Here is a 9,322-nt window from a genome sequence, read left to right as displayed (position 1 = left end):
CACCCGGGGTTCGAACCACGGATGCAAAAGAGAGTCTCGATCATCAGCTCGTACAGTGCGCCGAGCCATCGCGCCACTGTATGGACTGAGATATTAGGTGGATTAACTAATACTTACAGCTCCCCGTGTAGGCATTTGCTGTAAAAGATCGGCAAAAGACGTCATCACCCGGGGTTCGAACCACGGATGCAAAAGAGAGTCTCGATCATCAGCTCGTACAGTGCGCCGAGCCATCGCGCCACTGTATGGACTGAGATATTAGGTGGATTAACTAATACTTACAGCTCCCCGTGTAGGCACTTGCTGTAAAAGACGTCATCACCCGGGGTTCGAACCACGGATGCAAAAGAGAGTCTCGATCATCAGCTCGTACAGTGCGCCGAGCCATCGCGCCACTGTATGGACTGAGATATTAGGTGGATTAACTAATACTTACAGCTCCCCGTGTAGGCACTTGCTGTAAAAGACGTCATCACCCGGGGTTCGAACCACGGATGCAAAAGAGAGTCTCGATCATCAGCTCGTACAGTGCGCCGAGCCATCGCGCCACTGTATGGACTGAGATATTAGGTGAATTAACTAATACTTACAGCTCCCCGTGTAGGCACTTGCTGTAAAAGACGTCATCACCCGGGGTTCGAATCACGGATGCAAAAGAGAGTCTCGATCATCAGCTCGTACAGTGCGCCGAGCCATCGCGCCACTGTATGGACTGAGATATTAGGTGGATTAACTAATACTTACAGCTCCCCGTGTAGGCACTCGATCGGCAAAAGACGTCATCACCCGGGGTTCGAACCACGGATGCAAAAGAGAGTCTCGATCATCAGCTCGTACAGTACGCCGAGCCATCGCGCCACTGTATGGACTGAGATATTAGGTGGATTAACTAATACTTACAGCTCCCCGTGTAGGCACTTGCTGTGAAAGATCGGCAAAAGACGTCATCACCCGGGGTTCGAACCACGGATGCAAAAGAGAGTCTCGATCATCAGCTCGTACAGTGCGCCGAGCCATCGCGCCACTGTATGGACTGAGATATTAGGTGGATTAACTAATACTTACAGCTCCCCGTGTAGGCACTTGCTGTAAAAGACGTCATCACCCGGGGTTCGAACCACGGATGCAAAAGAGAGTCTCGATCATCAGCTCGTACAGTGCGCCGAGCCATCGCGCCACTGTATGGACTGAGATATTAGGTGGATTAACTAATACTTACAGCTCCCCGTGTAGGCACTTGCTGTAAAAGATCGGCAAAAGACGTCATCGCCGGGGGTTCGAACCACGGATGCAAAAGAGAGTCTCGATCATCAGCTCGTACAGTGCGCCGAGCCATCGCGCCACTGTATGGACTGAGATATTAGGTGGATTAACTAATACTTACAGCTCCCCGTGTAGGCACTTGCTGTAAAAGACGTCATCACCCGGGGTTCGAACCACGGATGCAAAAGAGAGTCTCGATCATCAGCTCGTACAGTGCGCCGAGCCATCGCGCCACTGTATGGACTGAGATATTAGGTGGATTAACTAATACTTACAGCTCCCCGTGTAGGCACTTGCTGTAAAAGATCGGCAAAAGACGTCATCGCCGGGGGTTCGAACCACGGATGCAAAAGAGAGTCTCGATCATCAGCTCGTACAGTGCGCCGAGCCATCGCGCCACTGTATGGACTGAGATATTAGGTGGATTAACTAATACTTACAGCTCCCCGTGTAGGCATTTGCTGTAAAAGATCGGCAAAAGACGTCATCGCCGGGGGTTCGAACCACGGATGCAAAAGAGAGTCTCGATCATCAGCTCGTACAGTGCGCCGAGCCATCGCGCCACTGTATGGACTGAGATATTAGGTGGATTAACTAATACTTACAGCTCCCCGTGTAGGCACTTGCTGTAAAAGACGTCATCACCCGGGGTTCGAACCACGGATGCAAAAGAGAGTCTCGATCATCAGCTCGTACAGTGCGCCGAGCCATCGCGCCACTGTATGGACTGAGATATTAGGTGGATTAACTAATACTTACAGCTCCCCGTGTAGGCACTTGCTGTAAAAGATCGGCAAAAGACGTCATCGCCGGGGGTTCGAACCACGGATGCAAAAGAGAGTCTCGATCATCAGCTCGTACAGTGCGCCGAGCCATCGCGCCACTGTATGGACTGAGATATTAGGTGGATTAACTAATACTTACAGCTCCCCGTGTAGGCACTTGCTGTAAAAGATCGGCAAAAGACGTCATCACCCGGGGTTCGAACCACGGATGCAAAAGAGAGTCTCAATCATCAGCTCGTACAGTGCGCCGAGCCATCGCGCCACTGTATGGACTGAGATCTTAGGTGGATTAACTAATACTTACAGCTCCCCGTGTAGGCACTTGCTGTAAAAGATCGGCAAAAGACGTCATCACCCGGGGTTCGAACCACGGATGCAAAAGAGAGTCTCGATCATCAGCTCGTACAGTGAGCCACGCCATTTTTTTTCTCTTTTATTGGGAGATGAGCCCACTGGCTCACCCATTGACAATATTATTTACAAGGGTATTTTTTACAGAATTAAAACTTAAGTATGATTTGTTTTAACTAGAACATTAAATAATAATTACCTTAACATTTACTCATGTTTATAGGTTAAGAGAAAACTAAAATATCAAACACCACAGACATAAGAAATTATATACAAGAGATAACAATATCTAAAGCAAAGTCAAAAGACCAGACCCTGATTACGTCAACACGTACTGTATACAAATTAACCTCTATCCAGATGGTAAGTATAGTTGTTCGATTCTTTCTTAGAGAGCACAATGTCGTTGTGTGTAAATATATTAAAAAACCGTGAGGTATTGTTTTTGTGATAGTACACATCAAAAAGTAACCGAATTTTCTTCTTGAGTACTTTGTGAAAAACTTTTTCAATATTACAAAGATAGTTAGTATTGAGGCGAGATATTCTGCAATTCCAAATTGTTCACTTATATATATTGAAGAAGTCACACAAAATTCCTACAATACAGTTGTTTTTACGGCCAAGACCCAGAAGGGACAACCCCTTCCATTCAACAAAATTAACTACCGGATGTAAAGTATTCAACTTATTAACCAAAAAGTGCCATAAATTTTCGACTTCAGAACACTCAATAAAAAGATGAATAGTACTTTCGTGCGTGGTTTTGCAAAAGGTGCAGTAAGGAGAATCGGTTAATCCAAACTTGTACAATTTGTCGTTAGTGTAAAGAATATTATGTAATACTTCGAAGTCGATATCGGCGTCAAAGAAACACTTTGGAGAACGATATATGTTACTCCACGGCCTTGGCTGGCAGAGAAGTGGGTATAATCTCATACATCAGAACACTTACAGAAACGATACCACCTTTAATGAAGTGACGATTAAAAAGTGTTTGACTATCATTGTCAACAATCAGGGTATTACTAAAGATAGGTTGATTGAGGATGTCTTCTCTGGTCTCTGGTAGCCAGAAACGGTCTTGAATTAGCCGATCCCATGCTAACATGAGTTCACATGTGTAATACGGGCTTAGCTTATGAACAGACTTGCGGTTAGGAGTAATTTGAAAGATACCACGCCCAAGGCTCATATCTTCATACATATTCAAAAAATACAACATTAATTTTTGTAATTTAATATTAATGTTATTGCTTAATATCTTACTACAAAATTTAATTCTAAGAGCATCTCTTGTTTAATTCAATGTCGCTCAAACTGAATCCCCCTCTGTCGATTGTTAAAAGCAAGTTAAGATACTTAATAGAAGGTTTTTTACCTCTCCAGATAAAATCGACTACACTCTGACGTAATGTGGTGATAACCCAATCAGGGACTGGTAAAACAGTGGTCAAATATACTAAGCGAGTTACGATGAGCGAATTTATAATGAGAGATTTACCCTTAAAAGATAATTTTCTACCTTTCCAGGTATTTAGTAATTTACGGCAGGAGGTAACTTTTTTCTCCCAATTTTCTTTTTCGATTGATTTTTTATCGTTACCAATAGCAACACCTAATACTGTAATGAAATCTTTCCTCACAGGGAAGTCGAAATTGCTGGGATTAACATGGCTGCACCCAGTGCTAAGTAATTAAGTTTTATCAATATTACAACTAGAGCCAGAAGCACGTTCATACAATTTAATGATGTTAAAAATAGAATAAATACTTGTGATACTAGACACGAAAAAGGTAGTGTCTTCCGCATGCTGAAAAATTTTGGCTTCGACTTCACAAACTTTAATACCATGAATATATGGACAATTAATTATAGCTTCAAGAAACGGTTCGGCACAGAGAACATAGAGCATGGCTGAGAGTGGGCAGCCCTGCCGAACTCCCCTTTTGACAGGGAAGGGATCGGATATATAACCATTGTGCTTGATTTGGCCCTCGATATTGGTATAAAACAGTTTGATCCATTTTAGGAGCTTAGGGCCAAAACCCAATTTTTCAGCGACTTCGAAGAGGTAGTTATGGTCAACTCTGTCAAAGGCTTTATATTGGTCTATTTTAAGAGTAAAACCTGGTTTATTATATGAATTTACATACTCAATTACATTTTGCATAGTAAGCACGTTTTCAGAAATATCTCTTCCTGGAGTACAACACGTTTGATCTTCTGAAATAATATTCTTACTGATACTTGTGATTCGTTTGGCGAGAGCTTTGGCAATCATTTTGTAATCGACATTTAAGAGGCTTATTGGCCTCCAATTAATTAAACTACGAAGATCTCCTTTCTTGGGTATAAGGGTAAGTATACTTATTTTCATGGATTCAAAGAGTTCGTTGTCATGGAATGATGTCTCAATGAGTCTAGTAAAAATATCGATAAAATCCCGCCAAAACACTTTGTAAAATTCAGCAGTTAGTCCATCTAGTCCTGGACTTTTGTTCCGTTCCATTGCTAGCAGAGCGGCTTTCAACTCATCTAATGAAATATTTGCTTCACATGCTTCAACGTCCATTGGCGAGAGAAATCTTCTGAGTTCACAAAGTATCTGATTCCGCGATTCGTTGTCGGTTTCTCCGGCTTGGTAGAGGTTTGTATAAAACTTTACTTGTTCTTTCATAATTTCGTGTTGATCGGTGATGATTAAGCTCTGGTCAGTAAGTAGTTGTTTCATTACCTTCTTTTTTTTCCCTTGATTTTTCAAGATTAAAGAAAAACTTTGTTGATTTTTCACCCTCCTCGTGCCACTGAATTTTAGACATGAGGAAGGTTCCTTGTAATTCTCTTAATGAAGGTTGGTTCGACTCATCTTCTAGGTTTTTAAAATGGGTACAGTCGTAATCGGAGAATTTTTTAGCTTTGTATTTCTCGTAGTCAATTTGTTTTGTTGTATAATTGTATTGATTGAATAATTGAGGATTAGCTTCAGTTTTTAAAGTTACCATATGCGATTGAACACCACGAACTTCTGGGAGGGAAAATTATGTGATAATAATCCTGCATGAGAATGCATTACATGGGAGGGCAAGTAATCCCTTCGTTCGTGTAATGTCTCAGTAGAATCTCAATCAAACTTCAACCTATGGTCTCGTTTAATTTAACGATTCTACTTCCCCATTACACTTCACAACGGAACTACTTGAGATTTCAAAGCAGTGTTCAAGCGAATACGAACAGAAAGATTACAAACGAACACAAATTCAAAGTTTGTATCTTTTTTAATTTGCTTGCTGAGCAACAGAAACATTTCTTTTCTTTTTAAACAAGAACTGAGATAATTTCATTACCACTTGGTACAAAGGATAACATAACATTCTTACTTTCCACACTTTGAAAATAAAAAAGCCTGGATATAAATATCATCAATGTAGCTCAGGCAAGAAATACCCAATTTCCTGAGCTCAGCCAGAATAGGTTTGAGTAGTTTTCTGAAGCTAATCCTCAATTATACAATCTCTCTTTTTAAAGTTACCAATAATTCAAAATTTGGAATTCACTGTCAATAATTTTAAAAACTAAGAAAACAAGCTCCACATTTAGTAAATGGCTTAATCATATTAATTAAAATATCATATAATTGATTTATTGTCGAAACGTTTAATTTGATTTTTAATTTTTTCTTCTCTTTTCTTTCTTCAGGGAGTCTTCTACATTATTAAGCTATTGTATGCTTTATAGAAGACTTCCTTTCACCTTGTATATTTGCACGTGAAACTCAAAATAAACCAAATCAAATCAAACCAAATTCCTACCAAGAATAGCAGACCAATGAACTTCATGTACAGGCGAAATTATAACCAGATAACATCAGGCGTTTTAACTATGAAATCGAAAACAAAAACTGGAACGATGTTTTAAGCCAAACTGATGTTAATGTTGCTTACGACACTTTCTTTGAATCCTTTAATTATACCTATAATAATTGTTTTCCAATATGTTATGTAAGCAAAAGGAAACGACGTAAAAAGAAACATCCATGGATTACAACTGGAATGTTGACATCTATCAAAAGAAAGAACAAGCTCTTTAAAAGTTATTTAACAGCACCTACTGATGTTAACAAGGCTACGTATAAGCATTACCGCAATAAGCTTAACCATATTATTAGATTTTCTAAAAGATTGTATTCCTATGATAAATTCAAAAATAATAGAAATAATATAAGTGTAACTTGGAATACAATTAACGAAGTTCTAAACACCAACCGAAAAGAAGGTGGATATCCTGCTGCTTTTAAAACTGGTGATCAAGAAATCAGCAACGAGAATGACATTGCCAGCTACTTTAACAAATATTTTGTAAACATTGGACCCTTACTTGCAAGAAATATTACAAATAAAGGTAGAACAGAATATATTATTCATAATAATAGCAGAAACAGTCAATCTATGTTCATTAATCCTGTCAGTGAGGAAGAACTTTCAATAGTTGCTATTTCCAGCCTGAAACCCAAAAAAGCAGCGGGATATGACGATTTTAAACCAGATATAATAAGAAATGTTATTCACTTTATCGCCAAACCATTGACTTATATTTGTAATTTATCTTTTACTTCTGGTACATTTCCAGATAAACTAAAGATTGCTAAGGTTATACCAATTTTTAAAAAAGGTGACCAAGATGTATATGAAAATTACCGTCCTATTTCTTTATTATCATGGTTTTCAAAAATTATTGAAAGGCTTATGTACAATCGTATCTTTAAGTTTCTAACCAAGTTTAATATCCTGTGCAATGATCAATATGGCTTCCGCCCAAAGCATTCTACAGAACTTGCTTTGGCAAATGCTATTGAAAAAATATGTACTAGTCTTGATAATACCAAAATATGTATTGGAGTGTTCCTTGATCTCTCCAAGGCATTTGATACTATTGACCATACCATTTTGCTAAGTAAATTATCTTTGTATGGTGTAAGGGGAACAACCCTTGACTGGTTGAGCAGCTATTTATCCAATAGACATCAGTATACTTCATATAAAAACTCTAAATCCGAACACGCTGTAACCCGTTGTGGTGTTCCACAGGGCTCAATATTAGGACCACTGTTGTTCATAATATATGTCAATGACATTTGCCAGGTGTCAAAATTTGCCAAGACTATTTTGTTTGCTGATGATACCAATATTTTCTTCGAGTTCGAAAACGTACATAGAATACATGATACTGTCTCTACTGAATTAACTAAATTTACTAACTGGTTTGCTGCTAATAAGTCATCACTTAATGCAGACAAAACTAACTGTATAGTATTTAATGGAAGAAGAACGCTTAACTGGAATAATGACATAATAATGGACGGTACAGTTATGAAACAAGTATCAACTACTAAATTTCTAGGGGTTAATATTGATAGTAAACTTTCATGGAGTGACCATATTACAAAAGTTTGCACCAGCGTTGCAAGAGGTGCAGGAATTTTAGCAAAGCTAAAACATTTCCTCCCCCAGAATATACTCAGAATGCTTTATCAAACTTTAATAGCACCACATCTGTATTACTGCTTGATTATCTGGTCTGGTACAAGTGTTTCTCATTTAAGTCACCTTAAAATACTTTAAAAGAGTGCAATACGTCATGTATCTCACGCAGCACCCCGTAAGCATACAAGCCCCTCTTTAAGAAACTCAATTTATTGAAATTAGATGACATTATAAAAGTTAATATTGCAACATTTACATACAAGGCTTGGAATGGATCATTGCCAATCATTTTTCGAAATTTTATAAATAGCAACACAGATTTCCATAATCATAATACCAGAACGGCTAGCAACGCACATTATAAATCATATAAAACACACGCACCATATCAATTCCTTAGCGCCATTCCTTGTGCGGCACGCGAACTGAGTTCGACCGCCGCAGTTTTAGGCCTATGACTTTACCATATAGACCATTTTCCTACAGCCATAGCGTGAAAAGTTAATACCGAAAAAACTTAGTTCAAACGGCACTAAACAGAGAAATGTGTTGTCTCTAAAGTTCTGTTATTTTCTTAACAATACAGTTCAAAATTCCACCGGACTTCGGTGATTTACGATGCAAGGTTAATAAATATCGAACTCAAAACCCTCATTGAAAACACACAGTAAATACTGAAGAAAATCACCATTTGATAGCCGTACTTTGTTTGCGTAACCATCCTCTTGAATATTCATTGACAAATTTAGTTCAAACGGTTTTGGAAAGGATTTTTTCTTAACTTTACATTGATGTTAAATTCATTTTCATTGGTCACTATCTTCAATCGGACCAAGTACAATCCAATCGAATGTCTTCTAAGAAAAATACAAGTTTCGCTTTCTTCGCTGGGCACGCCGTTACGTAATATGTGTATCCTGTACTCTGTAATAGGGTACAGCTACGCAATGCACAGTGTTCACCTACATCGCCGCAGCCGAGTTTCGCTTTCAAAACGTCATATTTTATTGAACTTAATATTATTTCAAAGAAAATGATCGTGGAATATGCATCATAAATATTAAAGCAAGTAAGTGCCAATTAATTTATCTAATGCAATCCTATAATTATAGAAACACCATTTAAGACCCCCCTGATGAATAGAATAGTCCAAACAACTTGTCCGCACAGAGCCACAGGATTTTCGGTCAAGGTGATGAGTCATACGCGTTGGTCAGTAAGAGGGCTATTTTGAAGAATGTTTAGTGTGCATTTTAGAAAGAAAGGAATTGATATGTGGTATGTTAAGCCTCAGAAACCGTGCAACCAAAATTTGGAATTCACTGTCAATAACTTTAAAAACTAAGAAAGCAAGCTCCACATTTAGTAAATGTCTTACTAAAGAAATTATCATGTCTTATTAATTATGATTTAGCTGCATAGTCGCATAGCAGCATATT

This window comes from Apostichopus japonicus, chromosome 12 (genome assembly GCF_037975245.1).
Source record: "Apostichopus japonicus isolate 1M-3 chromosome 12, ASM3797524v1, whole genome shotgun sequence".
In the NCBI taxonomy this organism is placed as follows: domain Eukaryota; kingdom Metazoa; phylum Echinodermata; class Holothuroidea; order Aspidochirotida; family Stichopodidae; genus Apostichopus; species Apostichopus japonicus.
Note: the sequence above shows the minus strand (reverse complement) of the source record.